Genomic DNA, 23831 nt, shown 5'->3' with positions numbered 1-23831 from the left:
AAAAATAATAAAATTTTGGTAGAAAAAATTAAAAAAAATTAAAAAAAATGGCCAAGCCTGCCCAAGCCCGACCTAAGCTCGAGGCTAGGCCCAGGCCCACTGGCCCGACCCGAGGCTTGATCCATCGGCCCTTCCAAAGCCCGGATACCCTTGTGCCAAGACTAGGGCCTAGGCCTAATTTTTTGGCCTGTGGGCCGGCCCGACCCGGCCCGGGAAAGGCTCGTTTGGGCCTAGGGTCGAGCTTAGTCCGAGACCCTAGGCTAGGGCCTAGGCCATCACTTTGAAGCCCGGCCCAGCCCATCGGTCCGGTTAAGGCCCATTCAAGGCTCGGTCCGAGGCCCGGCCCGCGCCAAGGCCTAGTGTCTTTTTTTGTGGAAAATAAAAAAAATTTGGTAGAAAAAATTAAAAAAAATTTAAAAAAAATGGCCAGGCCCACCCCGAGCCGCCCACAGGCCGTGGGCGGGTTTCGGGCAGCCACGAGGCACAGGCTAATTTTACACTCCTATCAATGTAAATGTTAACATGTCAATGTGAATATTCACATTGTCAACGGGCCGGGCCGAGCCCGCCCTAGGCCGTTGGCCAATTTTATACTCTTATCAATGTGAATGTTAACATGTCAATATGAATATTCACATTATCAACAGGCCGGGCCGGGCCCGTCCCGGGCCGCCCACGGGCCGTGGGCGGGTTTCGGGCAGCCACGAGGCGCGGGCTAATTTTACACTCCTATCAATGTAAATGTTAACATGTCAATGTGAATATTCACATTGTCAACGGGCCGGGCCGGGCTCGCCCCGGGTCGTGGGCGGGTTTTTGGCCGCCCATGGGCCGCTTGCCAATTTTATACTCTTATCAATGTGAATGTTAATATGTCAATGTGAATATTCATATTGTCAACGGGCCGGACCAGGCCTGCCCCGGGCCACCAATGGGCCGCGGGCGGGTTTCGCGCCGCCACGGGACGCGGGTCAATTTTACACTCCTATTAATGTGAATGTTAACATGTCAATGTGAATATTCACATTGTCAATGGGCGGGACCCGCCCCGGCCCGACTCGAATTTTTCCGAGCACCCACGAGGATTGACATGGGCCGGGCCCCTACACATTGACGATATGATCATTCACATTGACGGTGTGAACATTCACATTAAGGGTATTTTGGTAATTATGTCACCCATAGGACTTATTGAAACATAAGAAAATAATGTGAACTAAATTGAACATAAGTAAATGAAAAGGGTATTTTGGTCTTCTTATCTCAAATAGGACCTAATGGAATACTCAAAAAGAATATGGGTTGGATGGAATAAAGCTCTTAGAAAGTGGATTTATCAAAAAAACTCCATTTGGGATTTTTATTGATAAGTCCAATTTAGAAGTGTTTTAACCCAATAAGTCTATGAAGGAATTTTTTAACCCATTTAGTCCCATATATGTATAGTTTTATTCCATAAAGTCCATTTTCTTGATTTACACTATTTTCTTGGACACTTATGCCCTTATATTCAATTTTGATACCCTTATAAATATTTTTTGAACGATTAGCAATTTAATGATATAAACATTCATATTTTAAAATTCACATTGGTAGGAATGTAAAATTGGCCCGTGGGCGGCCCGAAACTCGCTCGGGAGCCGGGGCGGGCCCGGCCCGTTGACAATGTGAATATTCACATTGACATGTTAACATTCACATTAATAGGAGTGTAAAATTGGCCCACGTCCCGTGGCGGCGCGAAACCCGCTCGCGGGCCACGGGTGGCCCGGGACGAGCCCGATCCGGCCCATTGATAATGTGAATATTCATATTGACATGTTAACTTTCACATTGATAAGAGTATAAAATTGGCCCGCGGCCCATGGGCGGCCAAAAGCTCGCCCGCGACACGGGAAGGGCCCGGCCCGGTCCATTGACATTGTGAATATTCACATTGACATGTTAATATTCACATTGATAGGAGTGTAAAATTAGCCCGCGCCTCGTGGCTGCCCGAAACCCCCTCACGGCCCGTGGGCGGCCCGGGGCAGGCTCGGCCCGGCCGGTTGACAATGTGAATATTCACATTGATATGTTAACATTCACATTGATAAAAGTATAAAATTGGTCTGCAGCCCAGGGCGGCCCTACCCGGCCCGGCCCGTTGACAATGTGAATATTCACATTGACATGTTAATATTCACATTAATAGGAGTGTAAAATTGGCCCCCGTCCCGTGGCAACGCGAAACCCACCCGCGGCCCATAGGCGACCCGGGGCGGGCCCGGTCCGGCCTGTTGACAATGTCAATATTTACATTGACATGTTAACATTCACATTGATAAGAGTATAAAATTGGCCTGCGGCCCATGGGCGGCCAAAAGCCCGGCCCGGCCCGTTAACAATGTGAATATTTACATTGACATGTTAACATTCACATTAATAAGAGTGTAAAATTGGCCCGCAGCCCGTGGCCGGCCCGAAGCCCGAAGCGGGCTTGGTCCGACCCGTGACAATGTGAATATTCACATTGACATGTTAACATTCACATTGATAGGAGTGTAAAATTAGCCCGCGCCCCATGGCTACCCGAAACCCGTCCACGGCCCGTGGGCGGCCCGGGGCGGGTTCGGCCCAACCTGTTGACAATGTGAATATTCACATTGACATGTTAACATTCACATTGATAAGAGTGTAAAATTGGCCCGTGACCCGTAGGCAGCCCGAAGCCCGACCTCGGGCCGGGACGGGCCCGGACCGTTGGCAATGTGAATATTCACATTGACATGTTAACATTCACATTGATAGGAGTGTAAAATTGGCCCGCAGCCCGTGGGAGGCCCGAAGCCAGACCGCAGCCCGAGGCAGGCTTGGCCCGACTCGTGACAATGTGAATATTCACATTGACATGTTAACATTAACATTGATAGGAGTGTAAAATTTGTCTGCTGCCCGAAACTCGCTCGCGACTCGCGGTAGGCGCGAACCCAAACCCGGGCCACCCCGGGCCGCCCATGGGACGCGAGTCAATTTTACACTCTTATCAATGTGAATGTTAACATGTCAATGTGAATATTCACATTGTCAACAAGTCTGGCCGGGCCCGCCCTGGGCCGTTCACGGGCCGTGGGCGGGTTTCGGGCAGCCACGGGGCACGGGTTAATGTTACACTCTTATTAATGTGAATGTTAACATGTCAATGTGAATATTTACGTTGTCAACAGGCCGGGCTTCCGGCTGCCCATGGGTCACGGGCCAATTTTACACTGTTATCAATATTAATGTTAATATGTCAATGTGAATATTCACATTGTCAACGGGCTGGCCCGGGCCCGCCCTGGGCAGCGGGCGGGCTTCGGGCCGCCCACGGGCCACGGGCCAATTTTACACTCCTATCAATGTGAATATTCATATTATCAACGGGTCGGGCCGGGCCGGGCTCGCCCCGGGCCGCCTACGGGCTTCGGGCCACCCATGGAGCGCGAGTCAATTTTACACTCTTATCAATGTCAATGTTAACATGTCAATGTAAATATTCACATTGTCAACAGGCCAGGCCGGGCCGCCCACTGGCCGTGGGCTGGTTTCGGGCAGCCACAGGGCGCGGGTTAATTTTATACTCTTATCAATGTGAATGTTAACATGTCAATGTGAATATTCACATTATCAACGGGTCGGGCAAGGCCCGCCCAAGGCAGCCCAAGAGCTGCGGGCGGGTTTCGGGCCGGCCACAGGCCGCGGGCTAATTTTACACTCCTATCAATGTGAATGTTAACATGTCAATGTGAATATTCACATTGTCAACGGGCCGGGTCCGGCCTGGGCCTCGGGCTGCCTACGTGTCACAGGCTAATTTTACACTCTTATCAATGTTAATGTTAATATGTCAATATGAATATTCACATTATGAACGGGCCGGCCCGGGCCCGCCCCGGGCGGCGCGCTGGCTTCGGGCCGCGGGCCAATTTTACACTCCTATCAATGTGAATGTTAGCTTGTCAATGTGAATATTCACATTATCAACTAGCCGGACCGAGCCTATTTTTTTGGCCTGTGGGCCAGCCCGGCCCGACTCAAATTTTTCTAGGTACCCACGAGGATCGATATGGGCCGGGCCCCTACACATTGACGATTTGAACATTCACATTGACGGTGTGAACATTCACATTAGGGGTATTTTGATAATTATGTCACCCATAGGACTTATTAAAATATAATAAAATAATGTGAACTAAATGGAACATACGTAGATGAAAAGGGTATTTTGGTCTTCTTATCTCAAATTGGATCTAATGGAATAGTCAAAAAGAAGACCAAAATACCCTTTTCTTTTTGACTATTCCATTAGATCTAATTTGAGATAAGAAGACCAAAATACCCTTTTCATCTACGTATGTTCCATTTAGTTCACATTATTTTCTTATATTTTAATAAGTCCTATGGGTGACATAATTATCAAAATACCCCTAATGTGAATGTTCACACCGTCAATGTGAATGTTCAAATCGTCAATGTGTAGGGGCCCCACCCATGTCGATCCTCGTGGGTGCCCGGAAAAATTCGAGTCGAGCAGGGCCAGCCCACAGGCCAAAAAAATAGGGCCGGCCCGGCCCGTTGATAATGTGAATATTCACATTGACAAGTTAACATTCACATTGACAGGAGTATAAAATTGGCCCGCGGCCAGTGGGCAGCCCGAAGCCAGCCCGCCGCCCAAGGCGGGCCCGAGCTGGCCCGTTCATAATGTGAATATTCACATTGATATATTAACATTAATATTAATAAGAGTGTAAAATTAGCCCGTGACCCGTGGGCAGCCCGAAGCCCGGGCCCGGCTCGACCCGTTGACAATGTGAATATTCACATTGACATGTTAACATTCACATTGATAGGAGTGTAAAATTAGCCCGCGGCCAATGGCCGGCTCGAAACCCGCCCGCGGCTCATGGGCTGCCCTGAGCGGGCCCGGCCCGACTCGTTGATAATGTGAATATTCACATTGACATGTTAACATTCACATTGATAAGAGTATAAAATTAGCCCGCGACCCGTGGCTGCCCGAAACCAGTCCACGGCTCGTGGGCGGCCCAGGACGGGCCCGGCCCGGCCTGTTGACAATGTGAATATTCACATTGACATGTTAACATTCACATTGATAAGAGTGTAAAATTGACTCGCGTCCCATGGGCGGCCCGAAGCCCATGGGCGGCCTAGGGCGAGCCCGGCCCGGCCCGTTGACAATGTGAATATTCACATTGACATATTAACATTCACATTGATAGGAGTGTAAAATTGGCCCGTGGCCCGTGGGCGGCCCGAAGCCCGCCCGCCCGCTGCCTAGGGCAGGCCCGGCCCGACCCGTTGACAATGTGAATATTCACATTGACATATTAACATTAACATTGATAACAATGTAAAATTGGCCCGTGACCCGTGGGCAGCCCGAAGCCCGGCCCCGGGTCGAGGCGGGCCCGGCCCGTTGACAACGTGAATATTCACATGAACATATTAACATTCACATTGATAAGAGTGTAACATTAACCCGTGCCTCGTAGCTGCCCGAAACCCGTCCACGGCCCGAGGCGGGCCCGGCCCGGCCTGGCCTGTTGACAATGTGAATATTCACATTGACATGTTAACATTCACATTGATAACAGTGTAAAATCGACTTGCGTCCCATGGGCGGCCCGGGTTTGGGTCCGGGCCTACCCCGGGCCGTGGGCGAGCTTCGGGCAGTGGAAAAATTTTACACTCCTATCAATGTTAATGTTAACATGTCAATGCGAATATTCACATTGTCACGGGTCGGGTTAAAGCCCGCCTCGGGCTGCGGTCTGGCTTCGGGCCGCCCACGGGCTGCAGGCCAATTTTACACTCCTATCAATGTGAATGTTAACATGTCAATGTGAATATTCACATTGCCAACGGGCGGGGCCGGCCTCGGCCCGAGGTCGGGCTTCGGGCTGCCCACGGGTCACGGGCCAATTTTACACTCTTATCAATGTGAATGTTAACATGTCAATGTGAATATTCACATTGTCAACAGGCCGGGCCGGACCCTCCCCGGGCCGCCCACGGGCCGTGGGCGGGTTTCGGGCAGCCACGGAACGCGGGCTAATTTTATACTCTTATCAATGTGAATATTAACATGTTAATGTGAATATTCACATTGTCACGGGTCGGGCCAAGCCCGCCACGGGCTTTGGTCGAGCTTCGGGCCGCCCACGGGCTGCGTGCCAATTTTACACTCTTATCAATGTGAATGTTAACATGTCAATGTGAATATTTACATTGTCAACGGACTGGGCCGGGCCAGGCCCGCCCCGGGCCGCGGGCGGGCTTTTGGCCGCTCATGGGCCGCAGGCCAATTTTATACTCTTATCAATGTGAATGTTAACATGTCAATGTGAATATTCACATTGTCAACGGGCCGGACCGGGCCTGCCCCGGGCCATCCATGGGCCACGGGCGGGTTTCGCGCAGTCACGGAACGGGGGCCAATTTTACACTCCTATTAATGTGAATGTTAACATGTCAATGTAAATATTCACATTGTCAACGAGCCGGGCCGGGTCGGGCCCGCCCTGGGCTGCTGGCCAATTTTATACTCTTATCAATGTAAATGTTAACATGTCAATGTGAATATTCACATTGTCAACAGGCCGGGCCGGGCCCGCCCCGGGCCGCCCATGTGCCGTGGACGGGTTTCGGGCAGCCACGAGGTGCGGGCTAATTTTACACTCCTATCAATGTGAATGTTAACATGTCAATGTGAATATTCACATTGTCAACGGGCTGAGCTGGGCCCTCCCCGGGCCGTGGGCGGGCTTTTGGCCGCCCATGGGCCGCGGGCCAATTTTATACTCTTATCAATGTGAATGTTAACATGTCAATGTGAATATTCACATTGTCAATGGGCCGGACTGGGCCCGCCCCGAGCCGCCCATGGACAGCGAGCGGGTTTCGCGCCGCCACGGAACGCGGTCCAATTTTACACTCCTATTAATGTGAATGTTAACATGTCAATGTGAATATTCACATTGTCAACGGGCCGGGCCCGCCCCGGCTCGCGGGCGGGTTTCGGGCTGCCCACGGGCCAATTTTACATTCCTACCAATGTGAATTTTAAAAGATGAATGTTCACATTATTAAATTGTTAATCGTTCAAAAAATATTTATAAGGGTATCAAAATTGAATATAAGGGCATAAGTGTCCAAGAAAATAGTGTAAATCAAGAAAATGGACTTTATGGAATAAAACTATATATACATGGGACTAAATAGGTTAAAAAATTCCTTCATAAACTTCTTGGGTTAAAACATTTCTAAATTGGACTTATCAATAAAAATCCCTTGTAAGAATTGCTCTTGATCTATTTGGCAATATAATTGTTTTGTACTAAAAAAAAAATGAAAAATTAAACGTATATAAAATTTAAATTTACGGTGTATACTTTGATTTGATATGGTTAAGTTGCACATAAAATAAATCTAATTCATACATTATAAATTATAGTCACTTTTGTGATTCTCTTTTTTGGATATACAGTGTTCTTGATTTTAGTAATTTTTAAATTTTTTGACTTTTTAAAAAGCTTTAAAAAAGAGATTTGGGAAGTCGCTCAAAAAACCATTTTTTGTGAGACAATTTTCTTTATGTATTGTTTGACTTTTTTTTAACTGATCATAAAAAAATACGTGACTTTAACCCAAGGATTAGATCAGTTTAATAAGATAACGGTTTGCATAACTGAAAGTTCCGGATTCGAAACTTATACCAACTTTCTTATAGTCCTTGACTGAAATTGAGGGGTGAAGGGTGAGTTCCTTGACATCCTTCCTTGAGTTGGCTCATGAGGTCGGTTCATAAATGGGCTAGGCCTTGAGAGTTCCCGGATAATCAAAATTTAAAATAAAAAGAGACTTTTTGACATTTTATAACTCATCCCCAAATGTCCGCATAATTACATATGACCTTAACAATACTCTAATAGGTATGTTTACACAATTTTTAGTGTCCTATTTTATTAGGAAATTTTATTTATTTATTTATTTTTAATCTTGTCATAGAATCAAATTTAGAATGCTTATACTAGAGATGAGATGGACTCAATTTGTAAGTGTTTTATTATTATTAATTTTTTTGATTTTGATCAGAAAAACAAAACTTTTATTTATGACCATGACTGATGATGGTGGTTTCGTATGAATTTGGTGGTATACATATTATACGCGTGCATTATATTTCAATTTTTGAATTGTTCGTTGAATGAAAAATATTAATTGGTTACAAAAATTGATTAGCTGTTATGATGATATATTTATTTTATTTTAGGTAATATTTTTGAAAATCAAAATTATGTGACAAAATTTTAAAAAACTGTTTTGAATTATGTGTTTTATAAAATACAACTATGCTATAACGTTCCATATGCCTACTCTAAGTGATTTAAATCATCTAGCTTGGAAAAAATAATTCTATCCACATAGAACGTGCTCAGGTCATAGAGTTGGCTTCGGCGGTGTTGGCTTTCAAATATTTTTTATTTTTTATTCTATATTTTATGGATTAGTAACGTCTTAATTATTTTAATTTGTCAAAGGCGAAAGGCATTTTTTGAAGGCATGGAGTGCAATTTGTGGATCAACATCGAACAGTCCTAATATGATCATACCTGGAAACAAGAATGACATCCATGCAAGTCCTCTATGTCCAGGTATTTATTTATTAAAACTCATGATTTTCATTTTATTTTTTTCAATTATATTTTAAATCATTTTATTTATATTTAATGCATTTATATATATATATATATATATATATGTGTGTGTGTAGACTTTATGTTGCAATTTTTTCTTGATATTTTTTTTCCCCTTGTTTTGAAATCAGTAGTACTAATACGGAAACAAGTCATAGGATGAGACACGTGGCGCTGGTTTAACAATTACGTTTTTAATAATTTTATTCTTTTTCCTTATTTTAATAATTTTTTAAGATAAAATTATTAGTAAAAACGTTACATTTTGATATTGAAAAGCTGGGGTGGGGTTTGGAATTGTCTTTGGTGTTTAAAAAAATACAGTTTTTAGATCTTCAAAATTGAAAGTACTTGAAATTTAAAAAATAATAATAATAACTTTAAAATTTTTACCAAAACTAAAAAATAAAAAATAACCTTTAAGCACTTGCCAAAGATGATGTGTCTTGTTAAAAAAGCAACTCTTTTTTTTTTTTTTTAATCTTGTCATCTAAATTGGCATATTTTTTAGTAACGATTTCTTGCCCAAACATGCAATTTTTTTTCCCTTTTGATTTAAATAGACAGAAAAAAATTTTTTAATAGTAACCAAACAGAGACACACTGCATGCAAGTTCCACGTTTATTGTGTTTTTGTGATTTATTTTTACATTAATATTCTCTTTTTTTTAATAACTTTAAAATACCCAACAATTCTGCTATGATTAAAATGCAATTTTCTTCTTTTTCATTGATGAAATACAGGTTTGGGGTGACATTAAAGCACCAGACATGATGAATTTTGGTGATATTAACTCTCATACTTTGCTTGTTTTCTCAAATGTTAATAGGCTTATTGTCAGTGGAACTGGACAAATTGATGGCACTGGAAAATCTTGGTGGGATTCCTGTCCAAAGGTGGGTTCTGTTTGGATGTGAGAAAAAATAATAATAATAATAATTGGAGTTTTTCATCTTGGTTAGAAAATTAAAAATATATATTATTGCAATTCTAACTTTTTATTTGGATGGACAATGATTACAAGAGGAGGATACATGTGTTTTTTTTTTTTTTTAAATTCTAATTTCCTCTATGTTTAGGGTGTTAGTTTAGGTATTATAATTTTTTTTGTAAAGAGTAATTTTAGTTTTTCAATAAATCTTACAACTTTTGGTGAAAAATAAGACTTACGTTTGGAGTTATTTGTTTTTCTCACCAATTTTCTTTCTTTCTTGTAATTACTCACCTTATTAATCATACAAACAAGGATTGATAAAAAAATCTCATTCTCTTTGAATCTTTTCTTTTCCCACCAAACCCTCAATCCAAAATAGAGTGTTACTTATTAATCTCATCTAATCCTAATTAAACTTATGCATAGCACGAGATTATCTATATGTCTCAAATCCCTATTCCTTTGTTCTAAAACATTCAAAATTGTTTGGATTATGCTCATTTAATTTTACCGTATCATTCTTGTAAAAAAATTTATATAGAATTTTTATTTGTACATCATTACTCATTTGAAAATTTTCTTACATGTGTTCTCAATCTTCATCTACAGGGAACAAATTGCAAGACGAGGCCTGCTGTAAGTAAAAATTTCTATTTTTACTCTCGGGCAATTTATATTGTTTATTGGCTCATACTCATGAAAGCACGCTTATTAAAAAAAATGTTAATTTTTTTTTGTAAAATAATAAATCAATGTCTTTGATCCTAAACCCAATATTTTTATTTTTATTTTAAACAAGTTTAAAAATTCTCTTTGAGTTTAAGAAAATACTACATGGTGGGTATCTTGAAAAATCAGAATAAATTGTTATAAGCATTATTAGAAGCACATATTGTTCTTAAATTAAAGATGTTTGAGCTCAAACAGTTACAATTTTCATTGCCAGGCTTTGACGTTCAATCGGTGTAACAACCTTCAGCTAAGTGGACTGAGGCATGTCGATAGCGCAAATAACCACATTTCGACTACCAACTGTGCAGTTGCCACCATCTCAAACATTCATATAACTGCACCTAAAACTAGCCCTAACACCGATGGCATTGACATCAGCAATTCCACCCGTATTCAGATTCACGATTCTTACATTGGAACTGGTTTCATTTTTTAAAAACTTTTTATTTGGTCTTTTTAGCAGTTTTCCTTCATTTGATGTTTGTTGCTTAGTACATATTTACTTGTATGAATTTTATCCAAAAAAAAAAAATTGCAATAATTGTAGGTGATGACTGCATTGCTATGATTAATGGCTGCAAATTTATCAACATTACTGGCGTAAATTGCGGTCCAGGCCATGGAATAAGGTCAAAATTCTCATTAAAATGAATTTTATTTACAAAATTGCTTCCACTACATAATTTTACGAAAAAATTATGCATAAACTTTCATAAGAATAATAAATTTAAGTTCTAACGAGTTATTTTTTGAAAATATATATATATATATATTTCTTTTCTTTTGTTTGTTAGCATTGGAAGCTTGGGAAAAAATGGAAGCAGAGCTACAGTGGAAGAACTACTTGTGAACAATTGTACCTTCAATGGAACTCAAAATGTGGGGCAAGGATCAAGACATGGCAAGCAAGAAACTCAAACTAAGTTTAGAAATTAATTTAATCTGACTTTATTTGCCTTAATTATATATTTTGTTCACTATTCCTTTTCTCAAATTCATATGTTAATTTTTTGTGTGTTTTTTAGGGCGGGTCCGGATATGCTAAGATAATTTCTTTTGTTGACATTATACTTATTGAAACAGACAACCCTATATTGATCAACCAGTATTATTGTCCACATGACCCTTGCAAAAATGAAGTAAGAGTATATACCTTGGATTAGTACATACATTATTATCAATACCTTATATCGTTATGTACATTTGTTGTTGTTGTTGTTTATCATTTTTTTTAATTTACTAATGATGAAATTGATATTTGTATATACATAATTTACTAATGATGAAATCGATTAGTATATACATAATTTACTACCGCACCGATTTTGATAATTCCAGAAAGAGGTTTGAATTACACTGTCTACTGTGATGTGTCTGGGAATGGACTTGGTTGTGTCTTGATGCAAGAGGGAAAAGTTGTGGCCTACGATTCACGATAATTGAAAACTCATAAGAAAAATTACCCCACCCATGATCTAGAATTAGCAACGGTGATTTTTGCTTTGAAAAATTGGAGGCATTACTTGTACGGTGAGAAATTTGAAGTCTTCTCCGATCATAAGAGTCTAAAGTATTTGTTTTCTCAAAAAGACTTGAATTTACGACAACAGAGGTGGATGGAATTTATGGAGGATTATGACTTTGAGTTACACTATCATCCAGGGAAGGCCAATGTGGTGGCCGATGCTTTGAGTCGAAAATTTGTGAGTAGTTTGGCAAGTGTGACCATTCAAGAATGGGATATGCTAGATGTTATTGGCAAGTTTGATTTGCACTTGGGTGAGTCCGGAGAGAGTGCTACCTTATTTACTTTAAATGCTCAACCTACCTTGGTTAGAAAGGTCATAGAGGCACAACGAGGAGACCGTGATGTAGAATCAATCTGTGTTAAGGTTTCTAATGGAAAAGAAGAGAAATGTTTGAACGTTCACTCGGATCTGAGTGTACGTTACCTAGACCGTTTGTTTGTACCAGAATCTTGTAGAGAGGAAGTACTTTGGGAGTTCCACCACTCACGCCTTGCGGTATACCCGGGAGGCACTAAAATGTATCATGATCTTAGTCGCCAATTTTGTTGGAGGGGTATGAACCGGGATGTCACTTTATTTGTATCAAGTGCCTTACTTGTTAACAAGTGAAGGCCGAACACCAAAGACCAGCGGGTTTGTTACAACCCTTACTGATAGCCGAGTGGAAATGGGAGCGTGTTACCATGGATTTTGTAGTTGGGCTTCCTAGAACACAACGAGGCAATGACGCCGTTTGGGTGATTATTGATAGGTTGACTAAGTCTACCCATTTCATTCCGATGTGCACCAGCAACTCAGTTGAACACATGGCAGAGTTGTACATTAGAGAGATAGTTCGACTTCATGGAGTTCCTCTGACTATTGTGTCGGATAGGGATCTTCATTTTACTCCTCGGTTATGGCAAAGCCTTCAAGAAGCGTTGGAAACTAAATTAACTCTTAGCACCGCTTATCATCCTCAAACCGATGGACAGTCGGAACGTACTATTCAGATTTTAGAGGACATGCTTAGAGCTTGTGTCCTTGATTTTAAAGGGCCTTGGGAAAGGCACTTACCATTGATTGAGTTTGCTTACAACAACAGTTACCAAGCTAGTATTGGGATGGCACCATTTGAGGTCTTGTATGGCCGACCTTGTAGATCACCGGTTTGTTGGGCTGGAGTGGGTGGTGCACCGTTACTAGGTCCAGAAATTGTTAGAGAGACAACCGAGAAAGTTGTTCTCATTCGGAAAAAGTTAGCTATGTCCCAAAGCCGACAAAAGAGTTATGCCGATAAGAGGAGATGACCTTTATCTTTTGAAGTTAGTGACCATGTGTTTCTAAAAATCTCACCAAGGTGGGGTTTAATGAGATTTGGTAAGAGTGATAAATTATCTCCAATGTTCATTGGGCCTTTTGAGATCTTAGAGTGAATTGGGGAAGTGGCATAGCGGTTAGCTTTACTACCACAACTTTCGGGAGTTCACAACATATTTCATGTAGCTATGCTTAGGAAATATGAACCCGACCCTTCTCATGTGTTTGATTAGGCTGACTTGAAGGTAGATGGGGATGCCTCTTACGAAGAACGACCGGTTCAAATATTAAATGCCCGGGAGCAGGTGCTACGGGGCAAAACTATACCGTTGGTAAAGGTGCTGTTGAGACACCATGGAGTTGAAGAAGCGACGTGGGAACGGGAGGCGGAAGTCTGTTCCAAATATCCGTATTTATTTGAAAATGCTTAAGTTGCTTTTCTTTGTAATATTCCCTAGTGTTGAGGGAAGCGTATTTAAAGTTGTTAACCACATGTTGATATGTGCGTTATTGTTTTAAGCATAAGGTTGTTTAGAGTTGCCATTACTTTTTGAGAAATTTCATGTTTATGTGTATTTAGGAGGTTGTTGTTAATGAGATAACCATGGTGGAAATTGTGGAATTTGGTTGAGAGTTAGTATTGTGATTTGAAAATGAAATAGCATGGTTTTGATCGCTAAAAACCCTTTGTTTGGGTAGTTTGATTTGAAATTTCGAGGACAAAATTCTTTAAGGAGGGAAGGTTGTAGCGATCCCAGTTTTGCCACTTTGCTGAGTATGTCGGGGATAGAGCTGCCCGGTCAGCTCACAGGAGTCTAGGAGGCAACGCCCCTTGGCAGGTCCAAGGGCAGCGCCCTGGCGAGAATCGAGCTGCTCGGTCAACTCGCAGGGGTCTAGGGGGCAACGCCCCTTGGCGGGTCCTAGGGCAGCGCCCTGGCTGGGTTGAGGGGCAGTGCCCCCGAAGCAAAAATGCAAAATGCATTAGAAGTTGCTTGTCCGCTCGAGCGGCCGTTTATGCGCTCGAGCGGAGAATGTTTGATTTCAAAAGTTTGACCTGTCTACAAAAGTACTGGAAAAGTGTATTTGACGCTCGAGCGGGGCTTTTGACGCTCGAGCTGGGCTTTCCATGCTCGAGCGGACCATGTTATATCAGTTCGTGAATATAATATTTCAAATCACTTTTGTATATCTCTCTCTCTCTCTCTCTCTAAACACCATTTCCTCTCCCTACCCTCTATATTTCCTTACACCAAATTGGATCAAAACCTTGATTTTACAAGATCCATTAGAGTTCTGCCATAAGTTCTTCATCAAAGTTGATTAACTTCTCGAGGGCTTCGTTGTGTGCGGTGAAGATCGAGTTTCGACACCGTTGATTTTGGGGGTTTCATCTCATTTCTTTTTCTTAGAGTTATATATATATTTTTGCAAGATCTATATGATTTTCGAAATCATCTTTCGATAGCTTTGAAAATTGATTGTTGATTCAAGAAGTTGAGTGATTTTGAAAGTGGGCTTGTCTCTTGTTCTTTTAAAATGATCTTATAGGTTTTGATCTTCGTTGATTGAAGAAAATATGATTTTGGAAAGTTTTCTTTCAAATGATTTGAGTTGTATAGTTTTGGTGAGAAAACCTAGAATTTGGGAATTTTTTTAAAAGAGACTAAAAATCTATGAATGATATTGTTGTATTTATTTTGTGTGTCAAAATAAATGGATGTTTGGAAAAATTCATATTTATATTTATATAAATGATGAATTTAAGGGAATATGAGAATTGTTGTTCATTTTGGAAATTATTGTTCAAAACGTTGAAATAGTCTTAAAATGACTAATTGTTGAGGATACTTGAGAAGAGGGAACTATATTATTCCTTAGATGATGAATTGGAATAAAAGTATTTATATTCATCTTGTGTTATTGGCATAACAATTCATTTGATTACATTAAACTTTGAAAGTTGATTTGAAAACTTGCATTGAGAAAAGAATATTGAGAAACAAGTTTTCATGAAATGGTTTTGAGTAAATACGTTGGTAAGTCTTGATAGGTGGTGTAGATAATATTGAATAAGTTGGCCTGAGAGTCCAAGGTGAAAGACCGAAAACCCGTGTGGATAGGTGTTGAGCCTTCCAGTTAATACCGGTAAAAATGACAATTTGGTAGTACTTGTATAGTCTACTTGCACACACCGACCAAGGAATTACCAAAGTCGTATTTACCGCCCTTGAAATAAATTGTTAAGTTTTGAACAATTGAAATTGCATGACATCATTGAGCATGATAGTTTTCAAAAGATGAGAATGTGATTTATCTTCAAAAATGAGCATAGCATGACATGTGCATTTCATCTCTTGAGACTTGTATAAAATGTATATACTTTGTTAAGGATTTCCTACTGGGCTTTATGCTCAACCTACGGAATTTTTGTGTAGGAAAAGATGTGGTGATGCCACCTAACTAAGAGCATCTCCAATGCACTAGGCATATCATACTTGTTAGTTAAAATGCCTAGTGTGATTCACTTTTTTCAATTCCAACGCACTAGGCATATGATTAGGCATTTTGGCTCAACTCATATTCACTAGCTACATGTAGCTAGCCTTCAACGCTAGGCAAAATGTATTCAATCATTAGGATCATTTCCCTCCATCTTTGTTGTTGACGTGGCATTCTATAAAATTAATAGTATTTGGATTAATAGCTAAAATAAAGAGCATGGTTGGAGTAAAAACATAAAACAGTTGATAGGCAAAATAAAATATATACTTTATAGTAATATTTAGATAGGTAAAATGCCTACTACCGTTGGAGATGCTCTAAAGGTGAGTAAATGTGTGTTGAGAGTACGAGACTCTCATTTTGCTGTGACTCTGTGTGTAAGCCAAGGGTTGTATGTGTGTGGGTTTGAATATCCGTTTTGTGTAATCAGGCTCAAGCCTTGGAAGCTTGTAAACCGGATATTTATTTATTTATTTACTTTTTGTTGGATTAATGTATTGTTTCATGAAGAATTATTGTATCATGTAATGTAAGTTTTGTTAGGGAAAATCGATGTGATTCCCCACAAGTAAATCAATCAATGGGAATAAAAACTAATGCGGAAAAATTAAATCAAAAGCAACACAAGAATTTTTACGTGGTTCCCTCAATGTGAGGTACGTCCACGGGATCGAAATCCGATTCCACTATCAATCAAATAAGTTCCAAACGATTACAAACGAGACACTAATGGTCTCACAAAACCACCCTTAGGTGAATTCCAAATAATCACAAATAAATAAAGAGAAAAGACCTCACCAAATAGAAGAACCAAAATCTTCAGAACTAAAGTTGAAGAATATCCAAAATAACGAACCAAAACAACTTCCACACAAAGCCAAAATAAACCCACTGCGCACCCACACAAATTAGCCGCAGTACTTCGGAAACAAAATGTTTGCAGCCGCCGTTTTGCTTTTCTTCTACCAACAATGCACAGCAACAATGAACCATTAATTGAACTTATGCCTCAAGAATCAATGTTCGGCTCCTGAATCTATGTTGCTGCCGTAGTGTGTCACTTGGGAAAAATAATACACCCAAAAATTATATTGTGAATCTAGGGTTTTGTAATCAAACCTAATTGTTACCAAATTAGATTGGGTCTCCTTAAATATAATATATAAAAATTTGTGAAGGCCCAATCCAATTTAGTTACAACTAGGGTTTTGATAAAACAAACCCTAAAATTAACAATATATATATATTGATTTGGGTGTGCTGTAAGTTGTAGATTGATTGAAAACCAAAAAAAGTGTGCGGCGGCCATACTGTCACGTTACTTCGGAAACAGTGCCAAAGATTCATAGATTGGTTCAATTTTGGTTTTTTTTGAAGCTTGGGTTTTTTGGGCATCTTCGATTGATGTTTGGTTCGTTATTTTGGATCTTCTTCAACTCTGATTCTGAAGATTTTGATTCATCTATTTGGTGAGGTTTTTCCTCTTTGTTTATTTGTGATTATTTGGAATTCACCTAAGGGTGGTTTTGTGAGACCATTATTGTTTGGAATTATTTGGTTGATAGTGGAATCGGATTTCGATCCCGTGGACGTACCTCACATTGAGGGAACCACGTAAAAATTCTTGTGTTGCCTTTGATTTAATTTTTCCGCATTAGTTTTTATTCACATTGATTGATTTACTTGTGGGGAATCACATCGATTTTCCCTAAACCAAGTCAAATTGAAACTCTTTAACAAATCAATTGGGTCCCACACTCCAATAAGGAGGTATATCTCAACAAGTTTGGAGATTTATATTCAGTTTTCCTTAAAAGAGCCATGATTGTTGTATTATCATTTGGGTTAGAAATTTGGGGCGTTACATGGTGGTTCCAATTGAGCACAAAAAGAAGAACACAACGAATGAAGACGATGGATGAGGAAGAAGCAAACTTTGACTCCATAGTAAGGAATTAAAACTGAGATCGACTTAAATTATATGGATAGAGTTTATGAGTACTTTGTAAAGAACGTAGTGACTTTGCACATGGTTCTTATATAGATCAATTTTACAATAAGAATTGCCAAAAAAATTAATTTTGGATTGGATCGACGATTGGACTTTCCATCTTTCCATTTGATGTGTTATACATAATCGGATTTTTTTATTAGATTTTCTTATGAATAGAATTTTCTCATCATCCATTAGATTTTTATTAGATTTTCTTGTAAGTAGAATTCTCCCATCAGTCATTAGATTCATTCTTTTTTTTTATCTGGATATAATAAAATTTGGTAAAAAATCTATAAAGAATTTTCCTAAAAAAATAAAAGTACGTACCCACAGCAATGGATAAAGCTACGTCCATGCTCTTTGTTTGCCTAGTCAGATCATTTTTATATTTGTCAATGGTAAAACATGTTTTTGTGTAGTTTAAAAATAAAAGATAAAAAGTATGGCTCGTTGTCGGTCCATAAATGGACTAGATGGTGCGATTTGTATTTTGTGGGCCTATTGTGGACCAATCTCGATTATTCGAACGGTTCGTCATGTAAGTCCCGTAGAGAAATTACACATGTAAAAAATCAAATTAATCAGACATCAATATTTATGTAATAGGATCATAAAACCATGCAAAAAATTAAAAAATTAAAAAAAATAAATAAATTTTGTGTGTACAATTTTGTCATTCGATTATATGGATATCAATATTTGATTAATTTAATTTTTTGCGTGGTTAATCTTCATGATAAGCCTTGCATAATGAACAATTTAAATTGTCAATATAAATCAAAAATAGGTCCCCAAAATGCAAATTGTAAAATGGACTAGAGCGTGCCTTAAGAAAATGGTAAAAACATTTTTATTTTTTTAATTTCATGTGCATAAATTGTTGATCATAGTTTGTTCAGATTATGGAAATTCTTGGTCAGTTGACAATGTTAGGGTAGAGAATTTTGATTATGGAAATTGGATAGATTTTGTATCAAACATTACTATTAAACTTTCTTTTTTCAGAGATATACATTACTATTAGATACAAAACGTATCCAACATTACTTATGTTTTTTAAGATTAGAACAAGTGCAGAGTATGAGTTGTGACTGGCATAAATTAAATTCTCAAATTAAAAAAAAAAATGTGAATTACATTAACCTTTTTGAAGTTAAGAAAAAATATCATCAACACTACAAGTTTAATGTAATTATATTATAGTCCAAGTTTTAATTCAGATAATTTTTTGCCCACTTTTCATTAATTATTTTTTAGTCATGTGAATAAAAAAAATGATATTGTCATGTTTATCTTTATTATTTTTGTGTCTACACAACATTTGTATATCCTCATTTGTTTTAACCTTAGTAAAGAAGAGAAGGGTATAGTTATGTTAATTTTATAAATTTTCTTTGTTTGGGTTCATTTTCAAAATTGGTTTATGAATTATTTATTTTTAAAAAAAAATTGAAATTTATTTAACAAAAATAAACACAAAAAAATATTTTTGAATTTAAAAAAATAATTTTTAATCTAAATAAAAATCATTTGAAAATTATGCTTTTTTTCTTGCTTTTTTTTCAATTTTTTACCAAATTAATTTTTAGTATTTTTGAAATTTCATGAGAAAACTCATTTCGAAAATCAAATCAAACATTGTGATGAATGTAATTTAACCTATAAATAATGATCAGTGTCTATTCACTTGCTTATGTGTAAGAGTGCAATTTGCACGGACTCAACCCGAGCAATCTGAGTCTAGGCCAACCTTTTTTAGGGTTCAGACAAATTTAATTTGAAGTGGGCTTGGACAAAAATTCAAAAACTCAAATTAAGTTTGGGTGAGCTTGGATAAAGATACTGAACAACCCAAAACTTGAATTATATATATAAATAGATAAAAAAAAAATATTAAACATATATGCAAATTATTAATCATTGGATGATGTTAAAATAATTTAGATTATTAGATCATATTAAATATATATTATATATATACAAGTAACACAATACAAAACTTTTACCTTTTTCGTTTTTGACTTCAAAATTGCAAAGACCACTATAGCTTTACATTGGTTTCTTCAATTATTGTCTCTCTCACATTATATAAATTATTTGTTTTGATATTATTAATGATTTTATACCCAAAAAAAATGTAAATATAGTCTAATTTTAACAAATTAATTAACTTAGTTGCACACAAAATAAATAAATAAATAAATAAAAATTCAAACTTATATGCAATAAGGGCCTAACTCGGGCTAGGTTTGAGCAAACAATCGCGGGTTATAATTTAAGCCTTCGTTTGGGAAGTGGGTTGGCTTTTTTGCTATTTTAGCCTGGGCTAAAAAGCCTGGTTTGGGAAGAACTTTTTGACTTTTTTGGCTTTTGGACTTTTTGGTGATGTGTCTTACTATTAAATTACCAAACTGCCCCTTATGTTCAACTTGTACCTGTGGCAATAAAAGTGGTCCTCCACGTCAGCCTCCGTGGAGGACCGAATTTGGATAATTTTCTTTTTAAATTTTAAATAATGTTACTATTAAATAATGTTAATGTTGGATAATTTAAATAATGTTCAATTTAAATAATTTAAAATATTAATATTTTTAATGTTTTATTTTAAATTTAATTTTAATTTTATTTTAAATATTTAAATAATGTAAATAATCTAAAAAATTTACGTTGGTATAAATTTAAAATAAATATTCAAAAAATTTAAATCGTAAAAATTAAAATAATTTAAATATTCAAAAAATAATTTTAACAAAAAAATTTAAATAATTTAAATACTCAAAAAATTTTAATAATTTAAAATGTTAATATTTTCAATTTAAAAACAACTCTACACTCAAATCGTAACCAAACACATAAAATATTTATTATATTGTCCTGCGTATTTTAAATAATTTATTTTTAAATATTTAATATAATTTTTATTTTTATTCAAATTTTTATTTTTATTTTTATTTTTATTTTAAATTTAATTTTAATTTTAATTTTAATTTTATTTTAAATATTTAAATAATGTAAATAATCTACAAAATTGAATAAGTAAAAAATTTAAAATAAATATTCAAAAATTTTAAAAATTTTAAAAATTTTGTTTTAAATTTAAATAATTTAAAATGTTAATATTTTAAATTTAAAACAACTCTACACTCAAATCGTAACTACACATGTAAAACAAAACTTTATTAAGAAATTATTTTGAAAACTCATAACCAAACACATAATTCGAAACTCCATACTACTTTCATAACTCTACACTCAAATCATAACCAAATACATAAGTCGAAATTTAAATAATTTAAAATGTTAATATTTTAAATTTAAAAACAACTCTACACTCAAGTCGTAACCAAACACATAAAATGAAACTCAATTCATAAATTATTGAGGTAACTCATAACCAAACACATAACTTGAAATTCCATACTACTTTCACAACTCTACACTCAAATCATAACCAAATACATAACAAAAAAAAAATATTTAAAAATATTTTTATCAAATATAGTTTAAATTTATTTTCATAAAATATTTTAACAAAAAACAAAAAAAAAATGTTTTTATTTTTTTTTCAACTTTCTTTGTCTTTCCTGGTAAAAAGCCTGATTTGATTTTTTTTTTTTCTTTTTTTTCTTTTTTTTACTTTCTGTGGGCTGACGCTGCCCCTCTTTCATGTGGGGTAGTATGGTAAATTTACTTCCCAAATTGTTGCAGCCATGCTCCCAACTTTCTTTTGTCCGTTTGTGGCTAAATTAGCCACTTTTGTCATTTAGTGGCTAATTTAGCCCAAACCCAACTTCCCAAACGCAGCCTAAGTTTGGGTAGGTCTGGGTAACTCTCAGCATAACTTGGGTTAGGCTTTGACAACTTCTCAACCTACTTGAACTCGCTTGAATTGAACCCCTATATATATGTGTATCGGTGCCCGTTATACATTACATGGGCCATTTTGTGCCCCATTCACATAATAGTTGAGCCAGAAATTTGGCTCGGGATGACAACATTTCAAGCCTTCGTTTGGTATGTAGGCTAATTTAGTTTTTTGGTTAAATTAGTATCAAAAGTCAAAAAACTCAAACAGCTCAACCTAAACAAACTTTTTAACCCCAAACTAAAATAATCAAAAAAATCAAAAACTCAAATCACCGACCCACTTTCCAAACAAAACCTAAGTGGAATTCTTGGCAACCTAAAGAAGTTTGATCATCTTAGACCTGTCTGAAGAGCTACTGGCCTCTCCATTCACTGGAGTCATCTTAGCCTTGGTTTGTATTACAAACTAATCAGGTACTCCATGCACCGAAGAATAAACATAATGAAACTGACTCATGTTTAAGTTAGAAGGTTAAACTTAAACATTTGGTCTTTAGACAGTGTTGGGATTATGAATTTTTGTAGAAATTTAAAAATTAAAAAAAAAATAAAAAAAAAAAAAGAAAGAAAGGACAGAAAATGTAGATGAAATTTAAATGGAATATAACTAAATGTAATTTACATTTTATACACTTTTTTTCTTTTCCATTTTAAATCCCTACCCAGATATCCAAATAGAGCGGTTTCCTCAAATTTTCCCTCCTCCAATCTTGCTCTCTTGAAGGCACCTGTTTTTCTTTGCCTTCGACTAGTTATCCTCTTGTCCTCTCCAAGTTGATTCAGTGGTGTTTTGAAAAGTTAGTAAAAAATTAATTTTTTGACTTTTTGTAACTTTTTGGCCTTTTTATGTTAAAAAAAATTGACTTTTTTTCGTGTAAAAAAGACTAAAAAGCGCTAACCTTTTTGGAAATTCCCAAAACACCCAACAATCTAGCACATTAACATTCATTTTATGGACTTTTGCAAAATAGCCTTTTCAGCTTTCCTTGGAACTGAAGCCTCCCTTTCACAATCTCATAAATTTTATTTTCAAAAGCAACACAGTTTTAAGATGAATGAAACTAACAATCATGACATTTTCTCGTTAGGATCCTCGAGTGATCCCACTAGAGTGATCTCCTACAGTAAATGAGATGGGCCCGACGGGTGTCCCACTAATGGAAATAAGGGTTGAGATCAATTCCTCACCAAAACGACATCATTTTGGTGAGAAAAATTAAAAATAAATAAATAATAAATAAATCAAAATCAAAATCAAAATCAAATTTATGGGTTTCACTTTCACTTAGTTCCTGGGGAGGGTTAGAGAGAGAGAGAAGGGACGAGAGCTTTGATTCTGTTTTGTTCTTTCCTTGTTCTTTCATGTCCTCTTGAAATCTCACAGTTGAATAGTAGTGATGGGAGGGTTTCTAATAAGGCCCTGAAAGAGGTAGATATGTTCAAGTCAGTCCTTGATGATGATGAAAACAACCCTTGTTCAAGTTAGTCTCGTCGCCGGCATGACTCCGCCGCTGACGCAGAGATCTGGAAGACCTTCTATCGTCGATCTCCACGTCCATTAATTGGATCTGCTGATTCTGTTACTCATTTTGATTTTGATGATAATGATGATACAGATCTGAATCAATCTTTGGTGCTCGCACTATGCATATATGCATATAGAAATATATATTCTAAGCAACGGATACTTGTTCTTGACCGAGACTATGTTCAGCTTACGGTAATCAATGCATAGCAGCAAGAAACCATCATTCTTCTTCGCAAAGAGAGTCGGTGCTTCCCAGGACGAAGTATTAGGGCGTATAAAACCCTTGTCTAACAATTCTTAAAATTGCTCCTTCAAAACAAGCAACTCTACTGGAGCAAATCGATAAGGGGACATGATGGCCTCGGCACTAGATCTATAGAAAACTTGACCTCCCGATGAGGTGATAGTTCAGTAAGGTCCTCAAGAAAAACATCTAAATATTCACAAACCACCCTAGGAAATTCCCTTGGTACTTTACTGTTCCCATCATTCACCAAGGTTGCAAAAATTAGATTCCCCAAAAAAGACCATTATTTTGGAACGGAAAGAGTAATTAGAAATCTTAAGAAATGGGATGTAATTTCACAAATATAAGAAGAGAATCAATATTTTAACAGTGGGATATAATTCCTCAAACACGAATATTGATACTGCTTTCAGTAATACAAGGCGTCAATAGTTTGACCTTGCAACAAAAGCCCT

At 37.4% G+C, this 23831-nt stretch overlaps 1 pseudogene; it reads left to right on the top strand.

Annotated features, from left to right (window-relative positions):
* Window positions 1-8669: 8669 nt before the first annotated feature.
* Window positions 8670-23336, top strand: LOC114321323 (putative polygalacturonase At3g15720; annotated as a pseudogene).
* Window positions 23337-23831: the final 495 nt, after the last annotated feature.

The sequence above is a fragment of the Camellia sinensis genome, chromosome 10, assembly GCF_055761805.1.
Source record: "Camellia sinensis isolate YWXY chromosome 10, ASM5576180v1, whole genome shotgun sequence".
NCBI classification, from domain to species: domain Eukaryota; kingdom Viridiplantae; phylum Streptophyta; class Magnoliopsida; order Ericales; family Theaceae; genus Camellia; species Camellia sinensis.
The sequence above is the reverse complement of the archived record's forward strand: the minus strand, read 5'-3'. Positions and strand labels throughout refer to the sequence as shown.